The 20738-nt window shown below is 39.5% G+C and overlaps 1 long non-coding RNA gene across 1 annotated transcript; it reads left to right on the top strand.

Annotated features, from left to right (window-relative positions):
- Nucleotides 1–914: 914 nt before the first annotated feature.
- On the top strand, nt 915–15848 carry LOC147361967 (uncharacterized). The gene is made up of 3 exons (XR_015138414.1): nt 915–946; nt 2632–2698; nt 14705–15848. It is a non-coding gene; the product is annotated as an uncharacterized LOC147361967 (long non-coding RNA).
- Nucleotides 15849–20738: the final 4890 nt, after the last annotated feature.

Genomic DNA, 20738 nt, shown 5'->3' on the forward strand with positions numbered 1-20738 from the left:
TCAGCTTCTTCGGCGTTACTGGTTGGGGCATAGACTTGGATTACTATGATATTGAATGGTTTGCCTTGGAAATGAACAGAGATCATTCTGTCATTTTTGAGATTGCATCCAAGTACTGCATTTTGAGCTCTTTTGTTGACCATGATGCTACTCCATTTCTTCTGAGGGATTCCTGCCCACAGTAGTATATATAGTGGTCATCTGAGTTAAATTCACCCATTCCAGTCCATTTTAGTTCGCTGATTCCTAGAATGTTGACGTTCACTCTTGCCATCTCTTGTTTGACCACTTCCAATTTGCCTTGATTCATGGACCTGACATTCCAGGTTCCTATGCAATATTGCTCTTTACAGCATTGGACCTTGCTTCTATCACCAGTCACATCCACAGCTGGGTATTGTTTTTGCTTTGGCTCAATCCCTTCATTCTTTCTGGAGTTATTTCTCCATTGATCTCCAGTAGCATTTTGAGCACCTACTGACCTGGGGAGTTCCTCTTTCAGTATCCTATCATTTTGCCTTTTCGTACTATTCATGGGATTCTCAAGGCAAGAATACTGAAGTGGTTTGCCATTCCCTTTTCCAGTGGACCACATTCTGTCAGACCTCTCCACCATGACCCGCCCGTCTTGGGTGGCCCTACGGGCATGGCTTAGTTTCATTGAGTTAGACCAGGCTGTGGTAAGATTTTAATACAGTTATAGTAAAGTAATTAGCCTCCAATTAAAATAAATAAATTTAAAAAATAGTTATAGTTAATTTTCAAAGTGCTGAAGATAGTTTCATTTTTTTCTTTACCATTGCTGTTATTTAATACCATGGTTAGAATGTTACAATATTTTTAACTTCAGCTTCTTTATTTCCAAAATAAGGGATTTGAACTAGATAATAACTATGGTCATTTCCATTTCTAACAGGCTGTGGATGCACATTTCTGATCTTTCTGTGTAAGTTAATTTTCAGAATTTTACTTTTTATCAAATAGTAGCTATATTTTATGCCTTGATGAAAATAAGTAAATGAAAGTAATTCATATAAATATTTCATCCTGTTTCAAGATGTGTAATTTGTAGATAAGACAGTGCATCTAGTTCAGTGGCTTTTTTATGTAGAATAAATTTGAGTCAAAACATTCAAAATTCATACTAAAAGACATTTAAATTGTCTTAATGTTTATATTAATACATTTTAATTATATCATGTCATCTACGATGAATTACACCAGTGTATTTGCCAGTTTTTGTGTTTTTTTCTTATGTAGATGTCAACTAATCATGGAATCAAAAATGTCTTTCTCCTACTAAGAGGGTTTTTAAACCACGATAAACATCAAATTCCCACTTTTATTTGTTTTATTTATGATCCTCATAAAATAGTATGACTATGGATTGTGCATAAAGCAATTTGTATTTTGCTAAAGCCCAAATTCATCAATGGTATTGAATATGAAGTAAAAGCGTGTTTGTAAGGCAATATTTAAACAGTCAAATAATAAATAGAAAGTAGCAGACAACTCCAGGTAGATTTTTCTATTCTCTTAGTATCCAACTTTAACTTGTAACAAAATCTTCTGAAAGGGTCAGTATCCAATTATACTCTTGTACTGAATGTTGAATACAGAAGCAGTTGCTTCTTTACAGGAAATATGCCTTCTGGAAACTTCTATAATGCATGTCAACTTTTTGAGGATAAAAAAGCACATTTGTTATCGTGGTTCAGAGATAATTGCTTGCCATTGGGCTGGCTGGAACGTAAATTATACTCATTTCTGTCAGCTAGTATGTCAACTTCCCAAACTCTATCTCCATCTGCCCCTCTAGTGACAAGCTGAACATCATTTTGCTTTCCACCGAAATGATAATGACTCATAAATGTAAATTTCACTGAAATCACACGTGTGGAAACATTTATTAGCTTTTCTATTTTTTTTTTTTTTTTTTTAGGAATAGAGAAATCAGATGAGTTATCTTGGTTAAGCAACATTATTATTAAAAAAAAAATCCCATCCAAACTTATTTGGTTTTTTTCTTACAATAGTGTAAACATATTGTTTACTTTCAACTTTTTTTTCTGGTTTTTTCTTTTTTTTTTTTTTTTCCTTCTCTCTCTCTGTTTCAAGAACTCTATATGCATTTGGCAGTCAGGGCCTTAGACATGTGTGTCACGGAAGAGGTACTTGCTATGCCTTCCTCTAGAATGGGGTGGGGCGGCGAAACCAGCCACCTGCACATTTCCTTGTGCCAGGATTCTCGTCTCTAAGCCCAGAAGCCACATTTTAGCACCACAGACTGTGACTTTAGGGAAAAGCCTTTAATAAAAATAGCTGTGGTCTCCAAAGGACCTACTGTGTTTTTTCTTAATGTTCACCAAGTCTGTACTATTTGTCAGGCTCTGTTTTAAGCTCTTTATAGGTATGAACTCATTCTAATTTTTACAAGAACCCTTGCTATGATGGGGCTCTTGTAAAAAGATAAGATGCTGTTATGATGCCCGTTTTGTAGATGAGAAAACCTAGGCACAGAGAGGTTCATACATATTCACAGACCAGGAGAGAGGAAGCCAGGATTTGAACCCAGGAAGTGTGGACCATTGGATGTTACCCTGTTAATCACAATATGTGTTTATTCTGTAGCATACAACCTTATTCAGTCCTGAGAAAAACCTGATCGGGCGGGTTGAGAAAACAGATGCTCAGAAAGGTAAGCTAGTGCCCTCAGTGGAACAGCTAAAGCAACTAGTAGAGTGGCAGAGCATACCTGGCTGAGGCTAGCGCATGCTCAGAGTGCTCTGTGATGTTGTAAGATCCACGCCTGCCTGTTGATTCCCTACAAGGTACTGATCTGCTGAAGGTGGCGAGGTAGGAAAAGGTCACAGTGCTGCTGCTACACTCTATCCATTCCTGGTAAAATCCTTTCAGGACTGGGCTGAGCACATTTAACTACTGTATCACACCAGTTCTAGGGGGAAAATGAAGACAGTGGAGGGAGCTAAGCACATCATTGGGCTTCCCAGATGGCTCAGCAGTAAGAATCTGCCTGCAACGTAGGAGACAGGGGTTCCATCCCTGGTTTGGGAAGATCCCCTGGAGGAGGGCATGGCAACCCACTCCAGTATTCTTGCCTGGAGAATCCCATGGACAGAGGAGCCTGACATATTACAGTCCATAGGGTCACAAAGAACTGGACATGACTGAAGTGACTGAACGTGCATGCACCCACGCAAGCACACCATTACAAATCGTCTCTTTTTTTGGTATTAGGTACATTTGGTATAATGCACATTTAACTTGTTCATCTAGATTTTCACAGGAAAAAAAAGGCAATGTGGTTTTCTTATAAAGATATGAGGTACTGGCACATTAGTCTTACATTTACCCTTGAGGATAAGAATTCTTCCTGATAAGAAGTGAGCAATAAAATATGGATACCATGTCTCTAGTATTTAAGGATAAAGCGATAAACATGCAGATGGGGCCATTAATGAACATTAATTGCTTTAAATTAGGTTTTATTGTGCAGCGGGTAAATTGGAAAGTACACATTTGCATTGGTAATAGAAAATTAATTTAAATGCTTCAGGAAGCAAAATATCACCTGATGTGCTAAAACCTGTTATTTGCGGTAGACTTCAAAGGAAACTTGAAGGGCACTATGCATTAAAATAAAATAAAGTAAAATAAAATAAAATAAGCTATGCTGGAGGCACACATATGTGAACACCTCCTTGAGTGTACACCCTGATGGCTACTGAGTTTGCCTAGGCCAGGATAGCTCCAGATGGGAATTGGTTTAATGTTACGTGTTTATTGCACTGTGTCACCAAAGCATGGTGGTAATGTAATGATGCACGTGAATCCGAGTGGAGCCCTCAGGAGGTCATTGGATCCCTGCTTCTCCCTGCAGGAAGGACATGTTGTCTTGACATCTTCCAGAACAAAATGCTGCCTACCCAGTCTTGTAAATGCTTGGAGGGACAATGTGTCTCCCTGTTCTAGTGGCCCATTTCTAGCTGGGACCCATCTGGGCTCACATCAAGAAATCTCTCTCTCATGCCTCCCTTAGTCTCTGCAGAGGTGGTTTAAGCCTATACCTTCTTTAGTTTCCGAAGAGTTGGTAACCAGAGGATATGCGTGATTTGATGGTTCTCCAAGTTTCCTATGTTACGGAAGTAACCTTTAGTCTTCTCTTTAACACTTAAAAATTTCTTTTCATATCACTATTTTTCTCTGAATGCTGCTCTGAAAATGATAGTATTTTAAAATATTAAAAATTCTCTAATAAGGGAGGTACATTATAAAGACCTTTCGTTTTAAGAAAAAAATAGTAGGAAATTGTCATTATAGCTATTCTATTGACTCAGCCCATGGTTGCAGCTCCTTAAAATAGGGGAGAGGAATAGGGTTGGGAGGAGGAGCAGAAAATTGAGCCTTAAGTAGCATAGAATACACCACTGTGGGGTTGGGAAGACAAATTGAAGCTGCAAACTTACATTTGAAAGTCATCACTTTATAGATTATTTTCAAAGCTATGGGATTGTATGAGATCAGCTAAGGAGTAAATGTGGAAAATGAAGTTACTATAGAAAGAACTGAGCCCTTGGGGCAGTTTGGCATTTTGAGGTCTGAAAAGAAGGGGAGGACTCAGTAAAGAAGACTTAGAAGAAGTGAGGCCAGAGATGAAATAGGAAAATTGGGAGAATGCGGTGTCCTGGAAACCAAATAAAGAAAATGCTTTAAGAACATGGAAGCAGCCAGCTGTGTTTAATGTTGCTAAGAGGTCGAGTCAGAGGAGGTCCTTGTTGACCTTGGCAAAGTCATTTTTAGTGGTGTAATAGGGACAAAATCTATTTGAGATAATTTCAAGGGAGGTTGGTGGATAAAAGGCAGAGCTAGTGAATATAGACATCTTTTCCCCAGGAGTTTAGTATAAAGAGAAATGGATAGGGTGAGAGCAGAAGGGACTAAGAGATCAAGAGTAAATTCTCTTAAGCCAATGAGATCTTACAGCAAGAATGTGTTCTAGTGGAAATAATTCAGTAGAAGAGAGAAATGAGAGAAATAGTGGTTCTAGAGAGAAAGGAACTTTCAGGCAGAGAACAGTAGCCAGTACACACGTGGAGTACTGTTCCTAGATCCACCCAGGGAGAACTGTCTGTTGTTATTGGATAGAAGTCACATATGGACAGGTAAAGAATCCACCTGCAATGCAGATGTAAGAGATATGGTTTCGATCACTAGATCAGGAAGATCCCCTGAAGGAGGACATGGCAGCCCAGTCCAGTATTCTTGCCTGGAGAATCCCAGGACAGAGGAGCCTGGTGGGCTACAGTCCCTGGGGTCGCAAAGAGTCAGACATGACTGAGGCGACTTAACACATGGAAGTCACATATATTGGTACAGATGGAGGATGTTTAGAGATTTGGCTCATTAAATAAAATACTGAACTGCTCTTTTTATATATTTGAGTCAGATTTTGTTTCAGGTAATCAGATATTTTCCCAAGGCTTTGATTAATCCACTGATGCTTGAAAAACTGTTGTGTCAAATGAGTAATGAGCAGCTAACAGAAATGGAAAATGTCGTGCTGTTCGTGCAGCCAAAAGATCTTGTAAGTGCTTTCTGCCGAGCATAGCTGCCTGCCTTGGGGGTCTCCCCACTGATGTTCCACTCTGACTGTCCCTTGGTCAGGCCTTCTGAAACTTGGGATCAGACCTCCCAGTGCAACAGAAGCAGCCAGGAACTTCAGGAGGAGTTTACGGAACACTTAGGGAGAATGAAAGTACACCACTCAAGAGTAGGTTGTTCACTTATACTGGACTTAGAAGTCCTGGGTCCAAATGCCATCATACCTACTCTCCCAAATCCTTTAGAACTCAGACCAGAAGGAAGTCTTTTCTCCCTTATGTATTTAAAGAGGTGCTCATTTTCTGCACCAGGGTTTACCCTCTTCCCAAGCTGACTGACAGTGGCAATTCCCTTCAGCCGAATCTCTGCCTAGCTAACTGCAAGGACATGTCCTCGACCCGTACCCTAGACGGAACAGTCACCGTGACACAGTTCCCATGTTGGGGCTGCCATAACAAAGAACCCCAGATTGAGCAGCTTAAACAATAGGAATTCACTTCTGATTAGTTCCAGTGTTACTTCTTATCAGTCATTTTGCTTTGTAGGCACTTTGTGGGCAACTTAATCTAGAAACTTGTGTCCTTTATTTCAAGGATATTTTCCTTATTGATTTTCGAATGTATCATTTTCTCTTGTGCTTTCTGTTTCTTGAACTTTTTGTTTCAGTTTCTGAGAGATTTCTTAAACTTACCTTGTGCCTGCTGATCCTCATGTTGATATTCATTTCTGATATTAAAATTTTAATATCTAATACCGTGTTCCTCCTTGCAATAGCATCCAATTCTTGGTTCACGATCACAATATTTTCTCACCCCTTAGGATTTTTTAATTAGTTGTTTTAAACTTCTTTGTCTTCCAAATGCTTTAAAAATAATGGTCTGTTTTTACCTCTTTTATGCCGGGAGATTTTTTTCAAGTGTCTGAATAATTGCTCATATTATTAGTAAGTAATAAAATCTTATAAGAAGATCATCAAATATGTCAGCTTTTTTGTTTTTGGCTGGGTGACTTCCAAGTGTCAATTTCTTTTCTTTTCTTCATATTGGTGGTTTTTTTTCTTAGAGAGATACCCTCTGGCATCCTCCTGAAGGGGTTGAACCAGCTAACATTGTGGGAGTTCGGTAGGAGAGGGCCAGGCTTCTCAGCACTCCAGCAGCAAACATTCATGAGTTCTACATTCAGCCTGTGTTGCATGACCCTCAAATGGATGTACGGTTCTCGAGTTCACACGCTGATTTAGCCTCAGCAGAAATAAACAGTCCTTCAGGATGAGAGCCTTGGCAGCACATGGCACTTCCAGTTTCTGAGTCCGGGGTCAGCAGTGTTCACTGGCTGACTTCTTCTTAACCCAGCCCCCAGCTCGATGCCTCCCCTTCCGTCTCCATGCCTCCCCTCCCCCATGCACTGTAGACTGATATTTCAGCTCCGCTTTAAACATTTTTGTCAATGTCTCTTACTTGATTTGGTCTCCTCTCCCATTCTCAAGAGAAATATCCCTGTGATTTTATGCCCTTTTTATTCTTTACTATTTTTTTTTTAATTAAAAAGTCATGATTCAGGAGATGGCAGAGATAAATGCAAGGTTTCCACTTACCCTGTTTAACCTTAGCATGAAATACCAGGAAATGTAGCATCTGAATAATCCATTCCAGCTTTGGCTGCACCGTCCAGCCTTTCTTCCAGGGTAAGAAGGAGAGAAGTCCAGGCCTGCATCCTTTACTGCAGGATTTCAGTCTCCATTCCTGATCTTGGAGAAGCCAGTGCTTGGACAAGAATGCAAACAGAAGACCAACACACATACACACTGATACAAATTGAAACTTTAAGTGTACATGTAATTCTATAAATTTAGCTCTTCCTAAAGAGCTAAAGTTAAACCCATATTTGATAAAAATCAAGAGCTATATTTCCCAACTTTGAGGAACAATAATTCATCACTATATTATAAATATATACATATATGTTATTGTAAATAAATAAATATTATACATATATTATTTTTCAGCTGTAAGATAAATAAGGTCTGAGGATCAAGGGTATGACATGGTGGCTACAGTGAATAACATTGTATTGTATAATTAAAATATAATTATACTCAATTTTCAGTATGAAAAGATATATTTTTATTTCATTTTAAAAAAAGGACATTTTGGTTATTTCCCTGAGTATAAGAGTTCCTCAAGAATAAAGTGGTTAAGTGTTCAGGAACTTTTTCATATTTGCAGAATGAAAAAGGTCCCACTTTTTGGAAGAGAGAAAAGATTTCTTCTCAAATAAAAGATGGTCTCTCCCAAAACTAAATCTCATTTTCAATTTGTATGCTTCTTCTTCTATCATTTGGAACAACAGTTTTGTCCCATTTCAAAACAGTGTAAGATCAAGTGTTTCAGGGACATGTAGTTACTTAAGTGTTTTAAGAAAAGGTGTTAAGCATCACTAATCATCAGGAAAATGAGTGAGATATCATCTCACAGCTGTTAGGATGACTGTTGCTGAAAAGACAAGCCATTAATCCTGATGAGGATGTAGAAGAAAGAGAACCATGGTGCACTGCTGATGAGAGTATGAGCTGGTACAGCCACTATGGAAAACAGTGTTGAGGTTCCTCAAAAAGTTAGAAGTAGAACTAGCCTATGAACCAGCAATGCCCCTTTTAGGTAGACCTCCAAAAGAAATGAAATCACTATCGAGAAGCAGTATCTGCGCTCTCGTGTTCACTGCAGTGTTATTCACAATAGCCAAGACATGGAAACAACCTAAGTGAACGTGGTATATTTATATACATTGGAATATAGTCAGCTGTCATGAAGAAAGAAATCTGCCATTGGTGACAACATAGATGCCGTGATGCTGAGTGAAATAAATCAGAGAAAAACAAATACTATACAATCTCACTTATATGTAAAATTAAAAAAAAAAAAAAAACAGACTCATAGAAATAGCGAATAGAATGAGTGGTTGCCAAGTTCTGTGGAGAGGGTGGGGGAGATAGGGCAGGGTAGGTCAAGGGGCACAGATTTTCAGCTCTGAAATGAATAAGTTCTGAGGATCAAGGTGACTATAGTGAATAACATTGAATTGTATAATTAAAGTATAATTTTATTATAATTATATAAACTAAGAGAGTAGAACTTGAGTATTCTCACCATAAAATAAATAAATAAAATATATAAAGTGATTTTTTTAAAAAAAGAGAAGGTGAAGAAGGGGAGAGCTAGCAGAGCTAACTGTAAGGTTAAACGAGGTTTGGAATTGGACTTGGAAATCAGCCTGAGGCAGCGTGAAGGAGGACCCTCTCTCCAGTTTTCACTGCGAGCCCACATGGTGCCTCCCTGTGCTGTCGCTTTTCTCCGTGTGCAGCTGTACCTTCTTTATATTTTGACTCTGAGTCTGCCGTACCCACGCATGAACACTGGTACACACCAGTCTGGTTGGGCAGCTCAGTCACTGTCCAACTGAGCATTCAGCTGTGTCCTTGGCCACCCCACAGGGTCAGTCAGCCTAAACATGAGTTACCTTTGTGTCACTTGCTAAGCCCCGGTCCAGTAAGAGCCACCTGGGCACCCCAGGGACCCCAGAGCTGCATCTTGGCACAGGACTTTGTATTAGTTTGCTGGGGCTGCTGTAATAAAGTCCCAGGCTGCATGGCTTAAATGACAGACATTTATCTCCTCACAGTTGTAGAGACTAGAAGTCCAAGATCCAGGTGCTGGTAGGGTTAGTTCCCTCTGAGAACTATAAGGAAAGGATCTATTCCAGTCCTTTCTCCTTAGCTTGTCTTAATAGATGACTGACTTCTCTCTGTGCTTTCATATCATTTTCCCTTTGTTTGTGTCTGAGTTCGAATTTTCTAGAAGGACAGCAGTCATACTGGGTTAGAGTGCACTTCATTTTACTTTAATTACCTCTTAATGACTCATATCTCCAAAATATAGTCACATTCTTAGCTACTGGAGGCCAGGAATGCAAATTCTGAACTTTTGAGAGGACGGAATTCAACTCCTCACAGGCTCTATGGGGTAGAGCTGCCTGAACCAGAAACCAGCTCCTAAGGTACAAGCATCATAACTGGCCTGCTCAGTGTGATGTTCAGCTTTGTTACATTTCAGTGAAACAAACTGAACTAAATGAAGTTGAATTATCCAAGAGTCCCTCCTATCAATTGTAGGTAGTGCCAGACTCAAGACATTTCCCTGATAAATTGCTTTACGTTTCCCATGCCTTCCTTAAGAGACACAGACAAATAAGTTTTTGAAAGTCCACATTTCCAGATTGTGGTTGTCTAGCTCAAAATTTTTGAGGTCTAAGTCATAATTTTCTAAATTATTTATGATTGTGCCCTTCAAAAAAGACCGAGAAAATCTGACAAGTCTTGTGAAGTCAAGATAAATAACACCTTCAGTTGCCTTTCATCTGTAAGATCCATTACTCTGTCAGGAGAGTACTTTAGATGGCTGTGATTTGTTCCCCCCAAAGTTATTTTGGTTCTTCCAGCACCTTCTCATTGGGTGTGGTCATCAGCAGGTTCTTTAGTTAGAAAATCTCTCCAAGTGAACTAGAAACAGCAGAGGGATCATGATCATAGTCAGTGGAAATGAGGTGGCTTTCTATTTTACTTTGTTCAGTCGCTCAGTTGTGTCCAACTCTTTGCGACCCCATGGACTGCAGCACACCAGGCTTCCCTGTCCTTCACTATCTCCCAGAGTTTGCTCAAACTAATGTCCCTCAAGTCAGTGATGCCATCCAGCCATCTCAAGCCCTGTTATATATGCCTTCTGTCAATACTGCATCATGATATGTGCAGGAGATCTCTGAGACAGAGCAAGGGTCATCTTTATGGATGGTCAGGGAAATTTTCAGATTAAAGGAAGATCATCACATGATATTGAGTCTTAGATTACATTATATGGGGTAAACTACAAGAACATCTATGCTGTTGTCTTGAGGCTCAGAGTTTTCTATATTAAAGCAAGTTGATTAGATTGGTTTGTACTTTGACAGTGTATCTGTTCTCTGTCAATAAAGATGAAATAAATTATAAGATGAGACATATCATTAAAAGAGGAGGTGAGTGAGTCAGATTTCGTTGATTACATTTTGGCCAGCTTTGTCTCTCCTCCTCTTTTTGTCGGCAGATGTGGCATCTGGATGTATGGAAAGCCTCTCTATTAAATAGGACGTGAATGAGCAGGTCTTCCTACAATGGTCATGAGTGTTTCTTGGCATTTTAAATCTCACTTAGGCATGTACGTGTATGTGTATGTGTGTGTGTGTGTGTGTGTGCGTGCACATGTACATATTGAGCATTTTTTTTGTTCAAAAAAATTAAAATGAAAGAGAAGATTACAGATGATTTTCATTCCTGTGCTGTATTTCTTTTTTAAAGAGATTTATTTTCAAGATATTATTAGCAACTCTGTGCCTGTATCACTTTGTGCTCAACTCTTTTATATGTCTTATGACATTGTGTTGTAAATATTTGATTACATCTCTTTTCTCAAAATCTCATTTCAAATTTAAGTGAATATTGTATTCGATCAAAACGTTTATTTATTGTTTCATACTGAGGTTTTTTTTTTTTTTTTCATACTGAGTCCTTTAACATAGAGAAATATTTTTTAGGACTTGGGCCTACAATACTTGGTAATGCTCCTATTTATAATACATTATTATCACTTTCTGGCTAATACTTAAAACCAGATAAAAGCAAGATTGGTCTTCTGAAACTCACAAGCGATGTGAAGAATTGATGATAATTCTGAATCAAGCCACTTTGATTCAGATTCTAATTTACCTCATTAACTGTGCACCTACTAATTACCACACTATGCATGTCATCATTTATTTATTTTTACTATCAGTTCAGCACTTCATGCAGCCTGCAAGCATGAGGAAAAGAGAACAAAGAAAGCAGAACTTCAAATGGATGCTTTTGTTATTTATAAAACAATTGGTTAAAATGTCAACCCCAAGCTCAGGCTCACCCTGAGTATGGAGATGATGGGAAAATTACATCTCTTTCCTTGACTGGTCAAAGAACAAAGTCACTCCTGTAGGGACCAAGAGAGTCAGTGCAATGCCCTCATTCATCTAGCAAGTTCCGCTGTGCTTGTTATTTCACTTCCTTAAGGCTATATGACCTTCAGATACCAACCTGTTCCCATAGTAGACTATTGGGTAGGACCAGCACTTATGTTAGGAGCCCCTGGTGGCTCAGATGGTAAAGAGTCTGCCTGCAGTGTGGGAGACCTGGGTTCAATCTCTGTGTTAAGGAAGATCCCCTGGAGAAGGAAATGGCAACCCACTCCAGGATTCTCGCCTGGAGAATCCCATGGACAGAGGAACCTAGCAGGCTCCATGGGGTCGCAAAGAGTCAGATGTGACTGAGCAACTTCCCTTGAACACTTATATTTGGGTTCTGAGCATCTTCATATTATCCACAAGAGGCTCACATCCCAGCATCTTAACAGTCAAAAGTTGACTGATGGTTCAACTGGTTAACTAATTGGCTCATTGATAATGAGAAACGCGAACATCTCCTTAGAAAGCTCTGAGCAGGCTTGTTTAAGGCCCACAGCAGCATCTCCAACTGCCTCACCCCAAGAGACAGGCAGGACCAGAGACTCTTCACTACCCTGCAAGCCCAGAAACCACACAAATTCTTACTATAAAACAATTGCACAGACACACCCTCGTGTATATCTGAGTACCTTTAAGATATAGAAGAGAATTGAGCACTAAGTGATACAGACAATGATTGCTGAAGGTTCTAGTAGGCGTTGGTGGTGGGTGGGATGAAGAATGAGGGAGTACATAAAGGTACTTAAAGTCCATGTGGATGTGTCTGCTCTCCCCTAGTTTCCTGTATCCACAGACACCTTCTTTCATGGAGGTCAACCCCCGGTTACTGTGGCAACCATACTGTACGCAGCAGCTTGGTTTTGCCATTTTCTTTCTTTGAGGCAGATGTCAGATATTCATTCATCAAACATGTAAGGATCTGGTATTTGCTGAGATCCAGTAATGGGATCAAAAGTTCCAAAAGACAAGTCCTGGCCTTCAAAGTGCTACAGTTCATCGGGAAAGTATAGGTGTAATAAGAAATGGGGTTCCTGAAACTCCAAAGTCCCTATTCTTAACTTAAAAGCAGAGGTGGTAGAAACATGAGGAAGGAGGGCAAGAAAGGGAAATAGACTGCAGAGCTGGGATAATAGGCTCTGTTTTGTAGATTCTCCACAATTTTGGTTCCAACAAGAATAATAGAACTTAGTCATATAAATTTTGTTTGGATTGATTATATGCATGTATATTTGAAATAAAACTAGGCACAAAAAGCAAGGTTTATGCTGCCCAAGGTAAGAATATTTTGTGAAATAGGAAATTATGACATCTGTTTTCAACCAGTCACCTTTGTCAAATCTGAGATATCGGTGTCAACTTTTCTTTCATCTTCGTACTCAGATGCTTGACTGTACTTTCTCTCCATCCTAATTTCCTTTGCTCTGGACTCTCATGGATCTCTTAGCTTCTGTCATGATACCCGCCCTGAGAACTATTCTTCATTCTGCTGCTACTACACTTACCTCCCAAGAAAGCAGACTGAAACTGTCACTAACCCAATTACAGCATTCATTGGCCACATTGTCCAAGATTAAAGTACAAACCCGTTGGTCATGCAAGGCCCTTCATTAACCTAGATTCTTTTTAGTATTGCCACCAGTTCATCCCACTGTGGATCATATGCCTTTAATGAATTAATTTTCAAATATATTTTTCTTAGTAGCAGACTACTTCTTCAAAGGAAATCGAATTTCAGTATGGCAAAAACCACTACAATATTGTAATTAGCCTCCAACTAAAATAAATAAATTTTTTAAAAAGAAAAATGAATGAAAGGGGGCTGCTGTAGTTCAGCTGTGGATAGGGAATCAGGAGTCCTCAACACTCATTCTTCAATTTCTTCCACTCCGCCTTCCCTTCTGTACCAAGAGGTTCCTTGTAGCCACTTTTTAAATCATTGTCTCAGTTTAGGCTTGCTGACTTGTGGCCATTTACTGAATAATCCTATTCTTATGCCTCATCTAGAAATCTGCCAGTTTCAATGCTTCCTCATCCATTAGTACAGTATTCTGTTTGGTATCCCCTTCTGCAAAGTCTGTGATGACTACTCAAGCAAAATCAAGGATTTATTTAATGTAATTGTTTGGATATATTCCATAGACTGAGCAATTGGAGACAAATGACATGTATTATTTAGCTGTGTGTCTGGACCAAAGAGGGTACTTCATACATATTTGTAGTGGATGCTTCAGTATTTGGGGAACTAAAAAAGTAAATTTCATGACAAAGTGGAAGTGTTAGTTGCTAAGTTGTGTCCGACTCTTTGCACCCCCATGGACTGCAGCCCACCAGTCTGCTCTGTCCACGAGATTCTCCAGGCAAGAATACTTGAGGGGGATACCATTCCCTTCTCCAAGGATATTCCTGACCCAGGGATCAAACCCTGCATTGCAGGCAGGTTCTTTACCGTCTGTGCCACTATACCTAACAATTATCTTTCCTCTCAAGAAAACATTAATTAATACACAGGGCTTAGGCTAGCTGTTAAGACTCCCTGTCCATAAGCAGACACATATGTCTTTATACATGAATATATAACCTCTTCATATTCACAAATACATACTAAACTCACTGAAATTGTGAGTTTAATTGCATAAATTAAACTCATAAATATTGCATAAATATTTAGGTGGCATGTGAAGTGAAAGTCGCTCAGTCATGTCTGACTCTTTGTGACCCCATGGACTATACAGCCCATGGAATTCTCCAGGCCAGAATACTGGAGTGGGTAGCCTTTCCCTTCTCCAGGGGATCTTCCCAACTAAGGGATCGAACCCAGGTCTCCCACATTACAGGCAGATTCTTTACCAGCTGAGCCACAAGGGAAGCCCTTGTGGGTTATTATTAGGTGGCATAATAATTTTTAAAGCATCCAACCTTCATATCATTTATATTCTCTTTGCATTGACCGTGTTCAGGGACACCTTGCCTTCTATAGCTAAATGCTTTATTCCTCTTCTAGGTTTAGTTTATCCTTTGTTCTTATGTCGTTATGGATGAAGACTTGTAGAAACACAATGATGCTTTGATGCATGCTGAATTATCAGAGGACCTCCAGATAGAAACTGGGCAAATGGAAGAGAATAACTTTGACTGCAGAGACCACCAGTGACTCTTGGAGAACTGAATACAGTGGATCATGCATAGATACTGGAGCTGCAGTTCCTGGATGCTAGACTTGATACAAAAGAGACTTCATAATAGCAAATTCCGTTCATTAAGCTGAAGTGGTTCAGGTGAATTCATGGTGGAAAGCTCATTAAAGGCCAATAAAGGAAGAAGCTCTTATATTGACGTTTTAAAATAAATGATGGGTTTATTTCTTTTGTCTTGATCATGATGCAACCTTGCATTAGCTGATGGGTTTTTCCCATGCCTTTTGTTAGCACAAAATGAAAATAATTCCAGGAAAGGACCTTATTAGCGATGTTTAAAAAAAAAATAATCCTTGACACATTTTCAGAAGAAACTTTATGTCCTCCCACTCCTTTTTATAAACATGAGATTACCTTTAGGAGTTCTTTGTGAGGCTTTTTTCTTTTTAACAGAAGACCCTGCATGCATTGAATGAAATTGGTTTCACAAAAGTTGGTCTGATGCACCAGTGTTGCTGTAAGGTTTATTTGCATCACTTGTGCTATTTCCTGTGCCTTGTGTATTTAACATATCTGCTTATCCTTCTTAATATTGACAGTGCATTAGTGAGGGAAGTGTATAAAATATCATTTATGATATTTAAATGTCAAACCCCGTTCACCCAGCTACAGTCCAGCTGTATGTAACTGCTCTAAAAAATTAAATCTGTTTTATCTGTGCCTCAGTTGGAAATGTCAATTAAAGAAGAATCTAATCTCATTAGAAAAGCTTAGTGACAATGCCATGATATTCACATTTATCTGTCAAATTGTGTTCCTCCCTTACATTTTGATGTTTTAATTAAATCTTGGTGTGCCTTGGCACAACTTTTACTGATAGAGACAATCCTCTAAAGCAGTCTCCTTTTTATTGCATGTTCATTAAAGACATCGTAAGAGCATGAATTCTAGCAGATATGATTTCATCATTGGTTTAATACATGCGTAATTCATTTATTGTCATCATTTGTTTGAAGCAAGTGCTAGCTGAAGCACTGTGGAGACAAGGTTGTTAGCCATTTGTACTAATAGATTTTGATTCATTTGGCCAAGTCATTGCATTGTTGTTAAACCATCTTAAGTTTGGGGGAAATGCCCTCTTATTATATGTATGATTCCTTTATTATTATTACTATTTTGTTTATTTTTATTTTTGTCTACACTGGATCTTCATTGCTACGTGTGGACTTTCTCTAGTTGCGACAGTGGGGATACTCTCTAGTCATGGTGCTCGGGCTTCTCACTGAGGTGACTTCTCTAGTTGCAGAGCACAGGCTCTAGGCCATGCCAGCTCAGCAGTTGTGGCTCATGGGCTTAGTTGCTCTATGGCATGTGGAATCTTCTGGGACCAGGGGTCTAATTCGTGTTCCTTGCATTGGCAGCCAGGTTCTTAAACTCTGGATCACCAGGGAAGTCCCATATGTGTAAATTCTATTGGTATTACTGGACTATTACTTGCTTGCACCAGAAAGAGTCCTAACATTTTTCTGTAGGGAAAACACCTTCAGTAACAATAATAGCAAAACCTAAACAATGCCAGGTTATTTAGCATAATAGAACACAATTACTGCTATCTTCAATTTATAGAAACTTTGTGGTATAAGAATTACCAACCACACAGAATCTGGAAGCAGCTGAAATGTGGGTGGATGAATTTGAAGCCTAATGTTTGTTTTTCAATAGAAGTAGGGCTTTCTGTGCCAAGTTACCCTACATACCTCTCTAACTGAAAAGATCTTTGTATACTGGGAAATCTGAAAGGTTAAGTGGAGAGCTAAGTCACTTTCTACACACCCATTAATATTCACTTAGCCAGAAATTGTTAAGCAGCTGTAACTTTGGAGATAATAGGTTTGAGTAGCCCAGGTTAAACACTGAATTCACACATACATTCATTGCCCTAATAACTAAACTGTTTCGCTCAGAGTAAAAAGTTCTGTATTTTCTATGATACAAAATTTCTAGGAACCCAGGTAAAATAATTATCTTTTGTGTTCAGGTCTCTTTTTAGCTTGATTGTTTTTCCTTAACATACCCTTTGTTTGTTTGTTTGTTTCTGCCTGGATACTCCAAACAGTGGTCTGTTTTAAACTGCATTTCTGTATATCTGAACTTCCCCAGTGGCTCAGCAGGTAAAGAATCTGCCTGCAACTCAAGAGACACACAGGAGATGCAGGGTCAATCCCTGAGTTGGGAATCCTTGGAGTAGGAAATGGCAAGCCCCTCCAGTATTCTTGCTTGGAAAATGCTATGGACAAAAGAGCCTGGTGGGCTACAGTCTTAGGGTCACAAAGAATCAGACACGACTGAGCAAAGCTCATTAACTTTCTGTGTATCCAGAGACACCGTGTGCAGAATCAATTAGGAAATGTCTAACTTTTGATCTGCCTTAAGTAGTTAATTAAATGTTGCTATATTGTTGATATCAGCCAATACTTTTGAAATGATGTCTTCACTTACAGTCAGAAATATAGGTGGAAAGAGGATTGGTAGATTTGTGTGTATAATTTTAAAGGCTTCTCCAAAACTCAAGACTGAGAACTTTGTTCTCAGTCTGCACATATTGGCTAGAAGCGTGAAGAGGGCCAGATGATGCTACAAATAGATTCTCCTGCAAAGGTAACCTGTTGCTTGAGAGAGGCTCACACTTTCAAGTGACTCCTGGATTTGCAGTATTCGCATTGTGTTGTCATCTCTGCATTTAATGTCCTTTATACTCTTGACACTTGAACTGACAGCCCTAACCTGTTATCATTTGATAGTGCAGCCCCATGACATGAAATGTACAGCTAATTACAATGCACTCTGCAGTCACACATGACAGCAAGGATGCCCACAGAAGACCGGGCCAAGCAAGAAGTTACTAGGTGCCTTTCAGAGCTGCTCACCAGAAGAGTCACAGTAGAAAAATGCTTTGTGTGTGTATGTATGTATGGGTGTATGTGTAAAAATGTGCGTGTGTGTGTGTAGTATACACATATGCAACAAAATCATATTTATACAGCATTTTTATTTGGTTCTTTAGCTTGCAACAAAAACACATGGCTGAAAAAATGATCAATACATAAAATAAGCATTCAGCACACTGCACACGAAAGCCATCTATTTGGCAGTGGGCTGGTTCTCTTAATTTGACAGTCTTCTATTTTTAATAGAGAAATGTCATTTAACTATTATTCTCTCTGTCTTGATTCCAAAGCAAACCAATGAAAAGATAATGCAGGTCAAACCTATCACTTTGGCACTAGGTAGACCAGAAACTGATTTTACTTAGATCAACAGGATTTATACGCAGATAGTTTATTTCTCATTACTGCATTCTTATTTTTTGGTCATAAAAACAAGATGGAAATGGGACAACTGTTTGTAGAAAGAGTGTTAATTCTTAAATATCTGGCATAAGATTATGGAAGAAGAAAGGCCATATTGTATTTTGTGATTTTACTCCAATTTACATCACAAGCACAAGTTTATGTTTCTAATCATTTACCTAGTGAGCTCCATAACAGCAGTAAGAAGTATTCGAGTTGAATTCTGCATAGAGAATAAACATGATATTTATTCACTAATTCAATCAATGTATGCTGAGCATCAGTGATATTTGAGATACTATTATGTAGTTGAAATCGCCTGTTCTGTAGGTGGTGTGTCATGTATGAATTATGGCCCTCAATAGCCTCTTGATGAAAGTGAAAGAGGAGAGTGAAAAAGTTGGCTTAAAGATCAACATTCAGAAAACAAAGATCATGGCATTCGGTCCAGTCACTTCATGGCAAACAGATTGGGAAACAGTGGAAACAGTGAGAGGCTTTATTTTTTTCTGGGCTCCGAAATCACTGCAGATGGTGACTGCAGCCATGAAATTAAAAGATGCTTGCTCCTTGGAAGGAAAGCTATGATCAACCTAGACAGCATATTAAAAAGTGAAGACATTACTTTGCCAACAAAAGTCCGTCTAGTCAAAGCTATGGTTTTTCCAGTAGTCATGTACGGATATGACAGTTGGACCATAAAGAAATCGGAGCATCGAAGAATTGATGTTTTTGAACTGTGGTGTTTTAGAAGACTCTTGAGAGTCCCTTGGACTGCAAGGAGATCCAACCAGTCCATCCTAAAGGAGATCAGTCCTGAATATTTATTGGAAGGACTGATGCTGAAGCTGAAACTCTAATACTTTGGCCACCTGATGGGAAGAACTGACTCACTAGAAAAAACCCTGATGCTGGTAAAGATTGAAGGCAGGAGGAGAAAGGGCTGACAGAGGAGGAGATGATTGGATGGCATCACTGACTCGATGGACACAAGTTTGAGTAAGCTCCGGGAGTTGGTGATGGACAGGGAGGTCTGGCATGCTGCGGTCCATGGGGTCACAAAGAGTCAGACAAGACTGAGTGACTGAACTGAACCTAATCTTACAGCCCCAAGTACCCTTGTGGCTCAGCTGGTAAAGAATCCACCTGCAGTGTGGGAGACCTGTGTTGGAAAGATCCCCTAGAGAAGGGAAAGGCTACCCACTCCAGTATTCTGGCCTGGAGAATTCCATGGACCATACAGTCCATGGGATTGCAAAGAGTTGGACACGACTGAGTGACTTTCACTTCACAATCTAATAGTATTTAACTCAGCTGGTAAAGAATCTGCCTGCAATGCTGGAGACCTGGGTTCAATTCCTGGGTTGGGAAGATCCCCTGGAGGAGGGCATGGCAACCCATTCCACTGTTGTTGCTTGGAGAATCCCATGGACAGAGGAGCCTTGTGGGCTACAGTTCATAGCATTGCAAAGAGTCGGACACGACTGAGCGACTAAGCACACATCTTACAGTACACTTGCCCCATGACAAGATTAAGAGGGAGAAGAAGTAGAATTACCCCTAAAGAAGATAAAATATCACCTCTTACACACAGACCAGGGGAAAGATGGCAACTACTGCATTTCATTCCTGTTTTCTTTCCTTTACCCAGAATAATTTCCAAGACTTCTGAGAAGTTGAGTGACGTGATCCACATCACTCATGTCATGTTATCTACTGCTACTGCTACTGCTAAGTCACTTCAGTCGTGTCTGACTCTGAGCGACCCCAGTGATGGCAGCCCACCAGGCTCCGCCGTCCCTGGGATTCTCCAGGCAAGAACACTGGAGTGGGTTGCCATTTCCCTCTCCAATGCATGAAAGTGAAAAGTGAAAGTGAAGTCCTCAGTCGTGCCCCACTCTTAGCGACCCCATGGACTGCAGCCCACCAGGCTCCTCCATCCATGGGATTTTCCAGGCAAGAGTACTGGAGTGGGATGCCATTGCCTTCTCCGTCATGTTATCTAACTCTCTACCAAATCCAGAGAGTGATTCAGAGCATGACATGTTCATTTTAGATGCTCAGTTAATGACAGTGGCAGACGAAATTACAGGTATATGGCATTGGGGTTATATTTTAAAACTGAAAATAATTTCATTTTTGGCATATACAACTTTGCTCACCTAAGTTATTATTTTCCCATTGGAAAACTAACCCATCATTAAATTTTCATACAAGGAGGAAGGTGTTTGCCTGCACTTAGACACAACTCATCATCACACTTTCTCATTACCATACATGTCTCCTCCAATTTGGGGTCTCATTTTCCTTACAAACGCAGCTTGAAAGGCTTCCTCTTTGCCTATTTATTCAAGCAAATGATGACCTTTAGAGCCCAGAAAAGAACTGTCACAAGGGAAAAGGTGTTTTTATTGATGTAAAGACCAGATTGTGGTCTAGCCTGCAGCACTGCATTTCTTCCCCTTTAATAATTATAGTTTATTACCTGTGTAAATAGTGCTGAAATGGTCCTTAGTACATCCAGCTCAGAGGCCAAAGCCATTGAAAAACT

This window comes from Bos grunniens, chromosome 12 (assembly GCF_055505025.1).
Source record: "Bos grunniens cultivar Pamir isolate PY7600 chromosome 12, Bosgru_T2T1.0, whole genome shotgun sequence".
NCBI classification, from domain to species: domain Eukaryota; kingdom Metazoa; phylum Chordata; class Mammalia; order Artiodactyla; family Bovidae; genus Bos; species Bos grunniens.